Source organism: Haemaphysalis longicornis, unplaced genomic scaffold, assembly GCF_048455015.1.
Source record: "Haemaphysalis longicornis isolate Haplotype H1 unplaced genomic scaffold, Haemaphysalis longicornis Haplotype H1 scaffold_240, whole genome shotgun sequence".
Classification (NCBI taxonomy): Eukaryota; Metazoa; Arthropoda; class Arachnida; order Ixodida; family Ixodidae; genus Haemaphysalis; species Haemaphysalis longicornis.
Window position 1 is genome coordinate 7594 of NW_027526308.1, and position 13582 is coordinate 21175.

The 13582-nt window shown below is 45.7% G+C and overlaps 1 long non-coding RNA gene across 1 annotated transcript; it reads left to right on the top strand.

Annotated features, from left to right (window-relative positions):
* Positions 1–5588: 5588 nt before the first annotated feature.
* Positions 5589–7347, top strand: LOC144172568 (uncharacterized). The gene is made up of 4 exons (XR_013323046.1): positions 5589–5720; positions 5909–6068; positions 6156–6278; positions 6767–7347. It is a non-coding gene; the product is annotated as an uncharacterized LOC144172568 (long non-coding RNA).
* The last annotated feature ends 6235 nt before the right edge of the window (positions 7348–13582 follow it).

Genomic DNA, 13582 nt, shown 5'->3' on the forward strand with positions numbered 1-13582 from the left:
AAACAAGAAACGCATTTTGGTTTATCAAGTCTTCACTGGAAGGTGCTAGCGGTCTCACCATGCGAGAGTTTTATTTCTTTGTTTCAGTAGAGAAGCGACATATATCTAAAATAAGCAAACTAGGCCGCTGTGAATATCGGTATGTATTTGTAAACCTATTCGTATTGGTGCACGATTTTTTTAAGTCCGTTGGTCATGACGTAGTAAGTCCGATAGGAATGCTAACATGTGAGTCCCTTTTAATTTCCACAAGCAAAAACAAGAGCCTCTTTGCAAAGAGCGGTTGACTGGGTGAACGGAACTAAACCTAGATATACCACGTGATACCTGCATTATTTTGTATGTATTAATGCTGAAATGACATTGTAATTCCTAATTATGCTGTGCAGTAACGGCAAAAATACGCAGAGTTAACTTGCTGTTGTTGTGTCTTGTCATAGTAATTGAAGTTCATTGAATGACCCGCCTTCTCCAGCTGCTTCCCCAGTTGCTGTTTTCCTGTAGTATTGGTGTTCAGGAGGGAAAAGGGCTCGGAAACGGGCCGATGTATTATTACTTACTAATTAGCTGTAAGTAGCTTTATATAACGTGGGTATCTAAGAGCGTCGCAGTATATTTTATTGACTAAGGAAATGCTTGTTGTCAAGAAAAGCAGTAAATGAAGCCACGCCCTTTTGCATTCATTGTAAACAGTAACGGAGAAATTGTCATGCAAAGTTAAGCTCGGATATCGCACGCACTCACGGCCCTTCGCGAGAAACAACTTTAGCCAGTACTAACGCGCTAACGCGGCTATTATCTGAGCTTTGTTTCGGCCTCAGCGGGCGTAAACGTCCGCTTAGACGCATACCCCCGTTTTCCGAACCCAATAAAAGCCATCACGTGGGCCGAGTTTGTATGAGTTCTTATGCGGGCGCATCTCCAAAGCCTCCGCGAGAACGAAAGTACGCCGAAGCCATGAGGAAAATACCGCCACTCCAGTAGCGCATTCAATGCGCATGCGTCAGCAGCAGCACGGCAGAGCTGTTTTTGCGTTGATTCACGGTACAGTTAGGGTCCCTAGAAATTATGCTAGTCTGCCGTCCGCGCGCTTTCTCTATGGGAAGGCGTGTCCGCGCCGCTGATGCACGCACAGCGCTGCGCAGAGGGCGCTGCGAGCAATCGGAGCGCCCGAGCGGCCGGAGTGAGAGCGGCCGCAGGCCGGCCTGTGCCGCGCGCTACTGCCGCGGAGCGCGAGCGCGCATCGGGGTTTGTCGGCCACTTAGAGCGGTGAAATCGAATGGTACGAGGTACATCAGCTCCCAATCAGCTCACTATAAGACCTTTTAGTTTCACGCCCCGAATTTTTCGCGAATTGGGCTACGGAGCCTCTTTGCGGCCGCTGAATTTCGCGAATGAGACCGAAGGATGAAACCGCAGCAACCAGCGTAGCCGTTTCACTACCACCGCTTGAACCATTATTAAAGTGAAGCCTTCTAGGTCTCACTGATGGCCTATGTCGCCTCGAAAAAGCACTGCAAGAAAGCCAACTGTCTCTGACGACAGTGATGTTTGTGAGTAAAGTGAGAGGGAAAAAAAACGCTTCCCGTGGTCAGAATCGAAGCTGGCTCCATCGCGTTATGAAGCCGACGTCTATCTCAATGCGCAATTCCAACATGGTCAAAGCAGTTTGGATTTGGAGAGGAGTGCAGTCAGAAAAAGTATCCACTCCTCCACTCCGCAACGCTGGCTGAACACGAAGCTTTCTTTGCGTGAAATCAAACGGCGAAGGGTCGATGTCAAATCCGGCGCGATCATAAGTCCAAAATGCGTGCGAGTAAAAGTGAAAGCTCAATCGAGTCAAAGTCAAAACTCAGGCGACAAGGAATCGCTCACAAGAAAGCTTGGCGTTCAACCATCAATGTTCAGACAGTGAGATCCCGTTCAAAAAGAGCTCCCTGCGGCACCAGAAGTTGCGTTTGTTCCACATCGAAACTACCGGGTCATTCCCGAACGTCATTGACGGTGACAAGCACGCAGACGGCTGATAGGCTGACAAAAAGAAAAGCGAAAGCTTGAGTAAAATGTACCAGCAAAAACTTGTTCCTATATACTTTGGGCAGAGTGCGGGTAGAGGGGGGATCAGCGAGGTATATCTAGAAATAAACGTCAATATTTTTACTCCTTGGTTTCAAACAGCCGTGATTATAAGGATTGGCCATAACACAAATATTCTCCCGTTTTGCTTTCCCCGCGTGCGCCTCGCAATTCCCTTCGAGTGTGTGGGTGATAAAAAAGAATCTGTGCAATGAGGAATGCAAGCGAAGTTACTGATTTGCAGCCGGGTGTTATTAAAAATCAGTTTCACGTACACAATGCTGGCGAATGTTTCAAATCGTGGTATTCACGAAAATTACAGGCACGCAAAAGAGGTTTGATAATACCCAAATTTTTGAAAATTTCGAGGTAAGCGGAGTGTTGGGTTAAGCGAAATGCGAAAAATGTATACGGCCAGATCACTGGAATAAGAGCTAGTGCTGGTAACAAACGCTCCAATGCACAGGGACGCTTTCGGAATACAGGCAAAATAATTTGCAGAAAACAAAAAAATGTTTTTTCTAAGTGTTGCGGAAAAAGAACTGCGTGATGCTCGCCTGTTTCGCCTTCGCATCTGGCCCCAAAAAAGTGTTCTCGAGCTTCTCAATGCCACATCAACTGTTGGTCGCCAACGCTATATTCTATCTTGCTGTAAAGCAGGCAAAGCATATGTTTTTCTTGTTCCTGCCGTTTTTGGCACTTCTTGAGACACGTCGTCCTCCACATGATCAGAAGCGTCTTCCCCAACTATATGAACAATGTAGGCGTCGGACAGCACTCCGATAACAGGACATCGGCCGCGCACAGTGCGTACCCCGCGCAAATTTGCCGTTCGCGACGGTGTTCGGCGCGTAATTGGAGCTAAGCTTTAAACTGAAGCTTTGAACTAAGCTAAACTTATCAGCTGCCTGCAGCGGATGTTGCATTGCGTCCTCTTTGTCAACATTTCGAGATATCCGTGATCCCCGAAAAGTCGTTTCGAGACAAAGGGTGGAAAATGTCGCCTATGGCAGGTATGTGCACGGCAAAAGAAGGTTTCGACTTAACCGGTATTTCGAGATATCCGAGTTCGAGTTATGGAGAAATCACTGTATCTGATGACTGAAGGTGATAAAACTTCGTATGCATGTGCACACGTCTTGATGTTTTATTCGGCATTTACATTTAACAGATTCCCAGTTGACTGGACGTAACTGCAGGGGGCCGCGAAGACGTGCGCTTAAGGGCCTCCTGATGAACGATTCGAAAGGTCAGAAAGCACCGGTTCGAGCTCCTTTATTTACATACACGTACAGGGGACATCTCGGGAAACTTGCAAAGAAAGTCGGTTCCAAAGAGCCATAAAAAAAAGCGGAGCGCCGACACACCACAGACACATTTTCACGCGCTGACTAATACATCACTTAACAACGGCGGGGGTATTCACAAAGAACGGTTGTTTTCTAGCTGAAGTCCCGCATGATGTTTCCAAGCTACAAAACGACGCTGTGCCGGCAGTGTTCCCGAAGCCCCCGAGTATGTGTCGAAATCGAAAGAGCGTAGCGACACGATTCGCGGTTTTTACAAGGCTCGATCCTTCATAATACGCGAAAACGTACTCCTGTCACTTCACGTTTCGGTTAAAACTCTTCGTACTGGTGAGAGCGAACTTATTTGGCTAATCTGGTTTGTCGACAGAAACGGATAGGGTTCGAGAAGGGGCAGTTAAAATGGGCTGAACCCGCCCAGAAATAGGGAAGAACTACGAAGGCAGCAGCGGCACGGCAGAGCGCCGTCCGCCGATGCCCATCGCGCCGGCCGGCCACCGCGCTCCGATTGACTGCAGCGCCGCCGCTGCACGCATCACGGAGGAGCCCCCTTCGCGGCCGGCGGACGGCAGACTAGCACATATTTCTAGGGACCCTAGTACAGTGGAGCTGCAACGGGTACGATGACAACGGATGAAAATCGGGACTGCGTCAACATTTTAAACGACAGCAGCGCTTCCATTTTCCAGGCTTCCCTCCGCTAATTTCACGGTCTTCCGCATGCAGCGCCACCAGTGGCACTCCCAAGCGGGTTTCTGAATTGCTCGCGCGATGCGCGTGATATTTACTAAAGAAATTCTCGGTCACGCTGGCGAGAACCGTTAGCGCCGTTAGCAGTTTAAACTGTTTAAACGGTTTAAATTGGGTTGATTGCGGCGTGCAACTGCGAATTTTTTCATATCCCTGGGCTGTATTTCCTGCTCGACGATGTGGAGTTTTGCCAGGAGGCGCAAAAAAGGTCAGTGCTGCTTATTTATGTGCTGGTAACGGTTGTTGTTCAGTGACATCCTTGTTAACTGCGTCCGATAAACATACCGCGTCTATGCCCGTTGTTCGTGTGTCGTTCATGCTTGTGGTCGCGGCGTGTAACATTTTGTGTGGAGAAACGTTTGCAGCCGTAATTTACCAAAACTCCCGTGTTCGTGGGTCAGAGTCGGCTGGACATTTCTGACTGCGTACGTCAGAAGTTCCTGGTTTGCGCGTTTCATGAGTGGATGTTCCCTTACTGTGTGGCTTTGCTTAGTTGTATATTGACGGTAGCTGTGTATGTCTGCGGTAGCGAATCTTCTCGGGTTAGTCGCTCGCGATAATCGCGCGTGCACACGTGTACAACTTCCAAGCAAGTTTGTCGGAGCGTCCGTCCTTAGATTTATTGGTATTTTTAAAACTTGCGTGGTAATTGCGGCGTTGTGTTAGTCTGATGAGTAGAATGCCATTTACTGTGCTTACCAGACCGGGAGTCTTCGACCTTGCCCGTTGCGCGCAAGGTAGACGCTATTTCGAGTTGTGTTGATGTGCTTTCAAGGCGTCAGCTTACGTTTATCTGTGCAGTGTGTTATGCAGTTCCATGTTTCTTCCAATTCCTTTGACCAATTGAGATGATCTATTTTACATTGCCTGAAGTGTAGAGAAATGGAAGGGACAGTGGTTGTCTTAGCAGTACCGCAGTAACAAACGTTTCTTTTGTAGAGGGGAAGAAATATGTGGAAACACGCAGCGGGTATATAGAAAGTGTGCTGCCGTTTCTATGCTGTTAAAGTCAGTGGTAACTTGAGACTTCAGGATAATTATCCAATATCCATAATTAGTGGTTGCTACTTCACGAACCGCGTTATAAATAAGTCACTCTTGCATTTTTATGCCGTCAATGTCGGTGGTAACCCTAGAGTCGAAATAATTTCCGACAACGCTCCGGTGATAAGTTCTTGCATCACTATGTGCACCCAACATCAACCCATTTCTGTGCTTCCTTGAACTTAGAAAATATACTGCGAAAGCAGATTGATACATTCTGTATTCGACCTGTGTAACCTGTCCAGATGCAGACTATGGCTGACTGTGGAGAAATTTGTCTCTACACTGGTAGTTTGCGACAATTGTTTTCCTTTGTCTGAAGAACAGAAATTAAAACAAATTATTTCCGTTCCTTACATATACCTGTGAAATCATGGCTGTGGCATTCACTGTGGCTGAAGACATCTTCAGCACGCCGAGGCGTCGTCGTGACAAGTGTGACAGATTGTGAATGCATTGTGGAAGTCATAAAGCCACGAAAGAGTGCCTCTTAAATGTTGCGTATTATACAGACGTTCACCACTCCGCATGGAGCAATGACAGGTGAGCCTAAAAATGTTCAAATATTTTTATATTTAAAATTGTTTCGCCTGAAAACGTTACCAGGGCTCATGATGCAAAATAAATTTTAGCACAACTAATCAGGCCTTGTACGAGATCTTGTAGTACTCCCTTCTTAGAGGGAAGCGTAAATTTATGCTTCGATATTTTTATACTCTTTTTATTTCTAGGAAATAGGGCGGACCGGGACTTAAAACAATGGAACAAGAAATGCATACTGCCATTTTCCTGGTTCTTGAAGGCGTGTGTTCACCGTTCTTGAAGTCGTGTGTTCACAAAAAGGAAACACGTGAAAGCCGTTGTACGGGATGAAATCATTGCATTCTACAAGTAAGTACCCACTCCCAGTTCTGGAACTTTGATGGTCCCTTTTTAGGTAGTTGCATTATACGTAATGGCTTCGGAACACCATTTCAGTGACAACTTGACCTGTAGGTGAAAACGACAGTAAGAGCTTTTGGGAACACGTTGGCAAAACTTTCCTGGAAAATCACTCCGAGGAGGCCCTGCCAGGAACGCCTGCATCTTAATTTTAGTTGAGTAAGTTGGCATTTTATTTTTGTGGGACTCAATTTATGGTAGTGTTTATTGAAGCTGGCATTTTATTTTTGCGGGGCTGAATTTGTGGTAGTTTTCTTTGTAGCAAAATCTTACTGTTAAGAATAAATCGTGAACTCCAAATTGGGAAATACCTTCACATTCAGCCTGTTTCGGATGCTGCAACATGTGGACAAAAAGACTATTATTTTGCATTCAAGTTTTGCAAACATTTTGCTTTCACATTGAGAGTTGCTGCTGTGATAATACGGCGCCACGGCCACGCCCAATGCGGTTGCTTTCCAAAATTAGAGAACTGCCATTGACAGTCTGTGCTAATATTTTTTGTACATTGTTAGCAGCATTCCCAGAAAAGAAACCAAGAAATCGCTGATATTTCAATCAATTACTGTGCTATAAAAGGGGTATCCTAAGCAACTCACTCATTTAAAGCCATCATCTAACAAAATTTTCTTGTTCCTTCCTTAAAGGTACATGACGTGGTCCAGTTATTCTCGACGTCCAGTTATTTTGAGAGAAGAGAATGGCAGCGTAAATATTGTCTGCAAGAAACACGTCATGGATTTTCCGCCTGCATTGTCGCATCAAGATGTGGTCATCCTCCTCGCCGTATATTTCATCTTAATCTCCTGAAACTTATGCGACTTTGGAGAGTTCTTGGGACTTTTGCAGAGAGTTCTTGGCCATTTAACAGCGGCCTGGTGTCATTTAAGTTTAAAGCTCTGTTGAAAGACTTGATGTGGTCACTCTACTTGGGGTTTTAAATTATTGTTAGACGTTTAAGCCTATTCGGAAAGATATGTCGTGGTTCAAATGATTGGTAGATGCAAGCGGCATGTCAACTGCAAAAGTGAAGTCGTGCTTTCCTTTGCAATTTTTCATTATTGGCACAAAGCGCAAGCTGCCTTTGCCGCTGCTCTGTTACTCTGTTAATGTAGCTAATGGCACTGCACTGTAACGTTTTTATTATTCAAGTGCAGCTCGAAATTTTTTCCATGGCAGTGCTGCTGTTGATGGATGCAAACGTGAGAATAATTATTTACTCAGACGGTTTGGGGGTTTTATTAATCAATTTTTGTACTGTATCTTAGCTGACACCTAAGCCCTAGAAGAATGCGAAATATACATATTTGGCTTGAAAAAGTTGTTTACTTTAGACAAAGTTGCATTTCTCGCTTGTTAGAGGCAGTGCTTTGGTCACAAGCATACTGTCGTCATGATAGTAGGGTTTGTATAGCACGCAACTGAATTTTACCTCAAATAAATGTTTCGGCTGGAAAAATGCTTCCAAGTTCGCTTGGTAAAATTGGTCACCTGTATGTTTCAACGCTACCTGGCTTGGTTATTTGGGATGTCTGAATTGTTCTTGAGGGAACTAATAACGTCTTTAGAGTTAGGCTGCTTGATAAATTTTAAAATGCGTAACATGCTACGAGCTATCTGGTTTGTAAAATTTTGTAAGATTCACACTGGGTGCTATGAGCTTTTTTTGGATAAGTTATTTTAAATAGCTACAAATTGTCGGGGAAAGAACGCGGCTTCAGTGAAAGGCTTTTTCAGGGCGCGTATATAGTCGGTTTTGGCTACAGTTAGCTTGATATTACAGTTAGCTTGATATTGATATATGGTGTATGTTTTAGTTGTGCAATAGTGCCACATGCTTCCGGTAATTTTTTCTGCGCAAATGTTAAATTGTTAGTATTGGCTCCGGTGTTCTTTTCCTACACTCTTGCAGGTCTTGTGATAATCCAACCGTGTATGCTTGTATTTTTGACTTTTCCCTACACTTTAATAGCAAACTGCATTTTTTGGAACCGGGATGCGTAAACATGGTATGGCAAGCGCTGTGGGTACTTCCGCATTTGCGGTACCTGATTTCATGTCATAAAACAGCATATTTTATGCTCACTGTTGTGTAATGCTTTTTGAGTTACTGCGAGGGTAGATGTACAAGTCTGTTTGTGACGCGGTTGCGCTTAAAGCCATCTTTATTACCCACGTGTTTTTAGCAAAAAAGAATGGTAACTATTAGCAAAAATAGGAAAATGCCACTTAGATCGTTTTGGCCACTTGATATCGTTTTGGTATTCGATCCTGTACGCTGGTCATTTTCTGCCCAAGTGGAAACAGATATGTCTCCGTATCTCAAATGTACGCAATAATACGAGCGAATAAAATTTCCTTAGTGTTTTTAAAAGCATTGTATCAGTGCTAATAGTTGGTTTGGTGTGTATTTTAATGCGAGTCTTGTTTCTTTTACATGCAGCCAAAACCCAGAACAGGATTCGGCGGATGAAGCCAAAGTCTCTGTGTGCCGCTCCAGGTATCTCAGACCAACTTTTATATAGAACTGTGCTCCGATAGGCAACTGTTGGGAACTGTCAGGGACCACACTACTGCGGCGGTTTCTGTTTTCCAATTGTTGGTATCACTGTGGGCCATATGTCAAGGCTGCGTTAGAATGGTGCTTGCGGTTTCCTTCTGATACCAATGCATCCGCCAGCCTGGCAAATGACCTCAGTTTATACCAACAGGAAAGCAGATATGTTGGAAAAGTGGAGTTCCACAGACAGCTTCTCAACGTCTATCGGAACACCGTTTTATATAAACAGCTGGTCTGAAGGTACCTGGAACGGCGCACCGGATAAATCCATAATCATTTTACGTGGATCAGTGTTCCAGTAACTTACACTACCAGTTTATTTGGAACAGTCATCCGTATATTTTTATTTGGAACGCCGATCCAGATAATATAGCTGCAAAAATATGTGGTGCACTGTTCCACTTACATTTTCAGGATATGTGGAACACGGTTCCAAATATATAAGTGGAACTTTTTTGCAAAAAAGTTCCAGTTACTAAGTGGATCTTATGTGGATCCAGATTAAGAGTGTGCGCGCTGGGAGCAGCCGGCCGGTCTGCCTGCAGGTCCGCCTACAGATGTGTTCGGCTCAGCACTGCGGCGGATATTCGAGTGCCGCTCTCGTAAGCGGTGCATATGACAATTTCTAATGCAACCCGCCATCGTATCATTAACTCCTTTCTCATGTAAGCCACCATGGTCGGGACTTGGGGACAATTTCGTGCAGCGGTAACAAGCTATCACTCGAGCTACCTGCGCCGGCCTGGGTCACTTCGCGGCCGTGGCCGCCGCCTGCACAGCGACCGTGCGGCTAGCTCAGTGAGCTTTTCGTGCCTCCGGCGCGTTTTCGCATCCAATGGTAATAAGCAGTAATAGAAACAGAGTGCCTGGAATCGCTGTAGAACTTCGGTCGCGGCCAGCTGCCCGATTAGCTGACGAAATCACGGCGCCTCCACCGCCAACGATCGGGTCATTCGTTCTCGAGAGCAGAAGCTCCGCCCTCCGGCCCTCCGATTGGAGCGGCGAGCTGGGCGAGCCGGCGAAAAACGCCGGTAGTTCGGAAGCGTCAAACACAAACTCGTTACGTGTTTGGATGTTGTTTATTTGCAATTGCGCGTGGTCCTCTGCTGGCTGCTCGGTTGCGTTTCGCACACTTCAAAATTGATTTTAAATATGTTCTAGGCTGTATTCGCCGCTGATATTTTGCAGATGATGTATATGTGTTCCAACCAATCTATCTCCGAAGTTATCTCGCCTTCAAAATTTTGTGTCACTGCCCCTTTAACGGCGATGTGTGCAACACATGGCAAATGTCTTTAAATTTAACTAAATGCCACAAAATATACTTTAGCCGAAAACACAGTAACTCTAACTTTTCGTATTTCCTAAACAACCATTCAGTGTCTGAGGCAGTAACATATAAATACCTATGCGTGCTCCTAACGCAAATCTTTCATGGTCCACCCACATTAACGACATATGTGCTAAAGCCTCACGATCATTAGGATACTTACGTCGAAATTTCCATGCTTCTTCGTCTAACATTCGTGAACTTGCCTATAAAACATTTGTATTACCTCAACTAGAGTTCACGTCCTTAGTTTGGTGCCCCTATCAAGATTATTCAGTTGACAAACTAGAACTTGGTTTATATCCAAATCATATGACTTCAGTTCAAGCATAACAAAAATAAAACATACTTTCACTAGAACTATTGAATATCCGACGGCAAATCGCGCTTCTATGCATGTTTCACCAATAATAATCGTGCCAGACCCTCCCCATTGCCCACTTTAAGACCTCTTTCACGTCACGGAGATTATTTATTCAACGCAGCTTCACCAGAATCTACGGCACCACAAACTCTTTCAATTCATCTGCTCTCCCACATGCTACCCGGTTCTGGAATGATCTGCCTGGTAATATTGTATCGCTGACTAACTCAGAAAAATTCCGCAATCACATGCACAAGCATTTTTTCATGTAAAACCACCAAACAGGCACGCTGGCCTTCCTTTCTGTTAGAACCATGATGCTTTCCTTTTTCCTTCTTTTCTTTTTTTGCGGTTGCGGCAACCACACTAGATGTTGTTATAGCTTGGAAGTATTTTCTTGCCACTCTTGCTCGCTGTTATCATGTTCTTTCTCTCTTGTTTTACTGACTTGTTGGGGTATTATGTATCTAGTTTGTGTATAACGTCTCTTGTTTTTTTCTGATTATCTGCTCTTTTTGCCCCCATTACCCGATGCCCTGCTGGGCCTGTAAGTTACTTTGAATAAATAAATAAATAAATAAATAAATAAATAAATAAATAAATAAATAAATAAATAAATAAATAAATAAATAAATAAATAAATAAATAAAAAGACTGTGCCACACCGACGGGTGAGCTAAGCCTCACCAGTCATAGCCGCTACCACGCCTCGCTCGCCGACTTTGTCGACGCATCAGCTCGTGGCTATTCGCCCCCTCAAAAAATGGATAGCATTGGAGACATCGACCCGGCAGAGATGTCCGACCCAAGTTGGTGGTGGACCACCACAATAACTGGCCTTAAAGGGCGTCGAGCAAGCGGCCACCAGGAGGAGCTCAACCGGCGCCATGTCAAGGACTTCTCACAAAAGAAAGGCAAGGGCGCGCACAAGCGCATCTTTGCGGCTGTTCTTCTTACAATAATAATGCGAAAAACAATGTTGAACTCTTTTGTTGCGGATAAACCTAGAAGAGGCTAAGCTCGTGCACTGGTAGGCTCAACTTCGTGCCCTGCACTATGTTACTTCATGGGATTTTATGACTGTGATGACTGCCTATTTGGACACAAGTGTTATTTTAAATTTGCGAAAACAGGAGAGCCTTGTATATTGCCAGAGCCTTGTCAGAGCCTTGTCAGAAGCCTGGATGTTAATTTAGTGTCGGTGTTTGAAGGTGAACTGGCCTATACTTGAGATATGACTCATTTGGTTAAACATAATCGCCAGCACCCTAGCAAACACGGATTTTGTCAGCTTTTTCTTGCTCAAGGCAGCTGGTTGAGTTCACGAACTATTTGGCGCTACGAATTGATAAGCTTAAAGTAGTTGACTGTATTTTCTTGGATTGGAAAAAAAAAGCATTTGACGGTGTTTCATATCATCTTCTTGTGGGGGGAAAATCTTGTGGTGGGGAAATCTTACTGTGGGCCTGCACGTGCCCCCACCCCCCCGCCGGCGGACTGGGCTGTGTCGGTCAGTTTCGGCTGTCCTTCCTTGGTCCGTCGCAATGGCAGGAGTCAGTGGTGTGCCAGGCCCAGGCCCATGGGAGCTTGAGCTACTCCCAAGGCACTCTGAGGCCAAGTGCCTTCCAAGAACACCGCTGCGTGATGCGGACGCAAGCCCGGACAGCCTGGGTGGCTACCGAGGTTGGTGGTTGGAATGGTAATTCGATCAAAATTTGCGTTCGCAAATTTCTGCGGATCAACTATTATTCTCTTTGGCCGGAGGCGGGAACGCGCTCCTGTAATTCAGTGTGGGTGGAGGCCGGGGGGTCAATGTTGCAAAGTGCAACTGCACTCAAGCGGTACAGTTTGTGTTATAGTGGCGCACGGTTGGTGGTTGGAATGGTAATTCGATCAAAATTTGCGGTCGCAAATTTCAGCGGATCAACTACGATTCTCTTTGGCCGGAGGCGGGAACGCGCTTCTGTAATTCAGTGTGGGTGGAGGCCGGCGGGTCAATGTTGCAAAGTGCAACTGCACTCAAGCGGTACAGTTTGTGTTATAGTGGCGCACGGTTGCAGAAGCAATGTGAGCGCTACTATGAGGCCGGGGGAGTTGCGAGCCTCTGTAACCGTACCTAGGAATGGGCCAATAAACACGAACCGATCTGCTCGCCGAGGGAGGTGACGAGCACTTGTAACCCAAGTCATAGGGGTATATGCGGTACAGTTCGTTTTATCGTGCCATGCTGAAGCATGGGTACACACAATCAGGCCGGGGGTGTAGCGAACCTCTGTAACAGGAGCATGGAAGGAGCCTTTAATGCGAGCTGGTCTGGTGACCGAGGGAACTTGGTGAGCCCTTGTAACCTTGATGCTTAACCTTTTGCTTATAACCGTTGTGGTGGATGGTTCGGCAGTGGCGAGGAGGAGCCCCGGAGCGGCACCGAGTAAATCGGCTTCAGCTGATTGGAAACGGGAAAGGGGGATAGAGATATACTGTTCATAGTGAAAAGGCAAACGTTCAGGGAACATCGCTCCTCATAACAATATTTCAATGCATTAACCCTTCCGTGTTTTTTGCGGGTGCGTTATAGTGAAGAGGTTATTCTGCGTAAGCCAAACAACCGATCTGTTTTGATTGAATGATTGATTGATTGATTATTTGATTGATTATTTGATTGATTGATTGATTGATTGATTGATTGATTGATTGATTAATTAATTGATTGATTGATCGATCGATTGATTTGTTATAGGTTTAACACGCCGACGCAACGCAACGCAGGCGATGAGGCGTGCTGTATAGTGGAGGGCTCCGGATTAATTTTATTCACCCGGGGATCTTTATCGTGCGCCGAAATCTCGAACACACGGGTGGTTTTGCTTTTCGCCTCCATCTGAAAAGCGGCCACCATGGCCGGGAATCGAACCCGCGTCCTCGTGCTCAGCAGCGCAGTGCCTTAGCCACTGAGCCACCGCGACGGGTAACCTGTCAGTTTTGGGTGCTTTCAGTAAAACACAACTTAGAATATCGGTACTTTTGAAGCCTGTTTACAGGATTCGCTGTCATCCCTGCGACCACAGCCTGAAAGAAAACAACGACAGTTTGAAAGAAAGCCAGCTGACGTATGCAGTTTTCGTCAAATTTTCTAGGCCACGGCGCCCGTGGCTGTAACAGGCGCGCGGCCGAGCAGTGGCGCTGCAATGAGCACATGCCTGATTACGCGG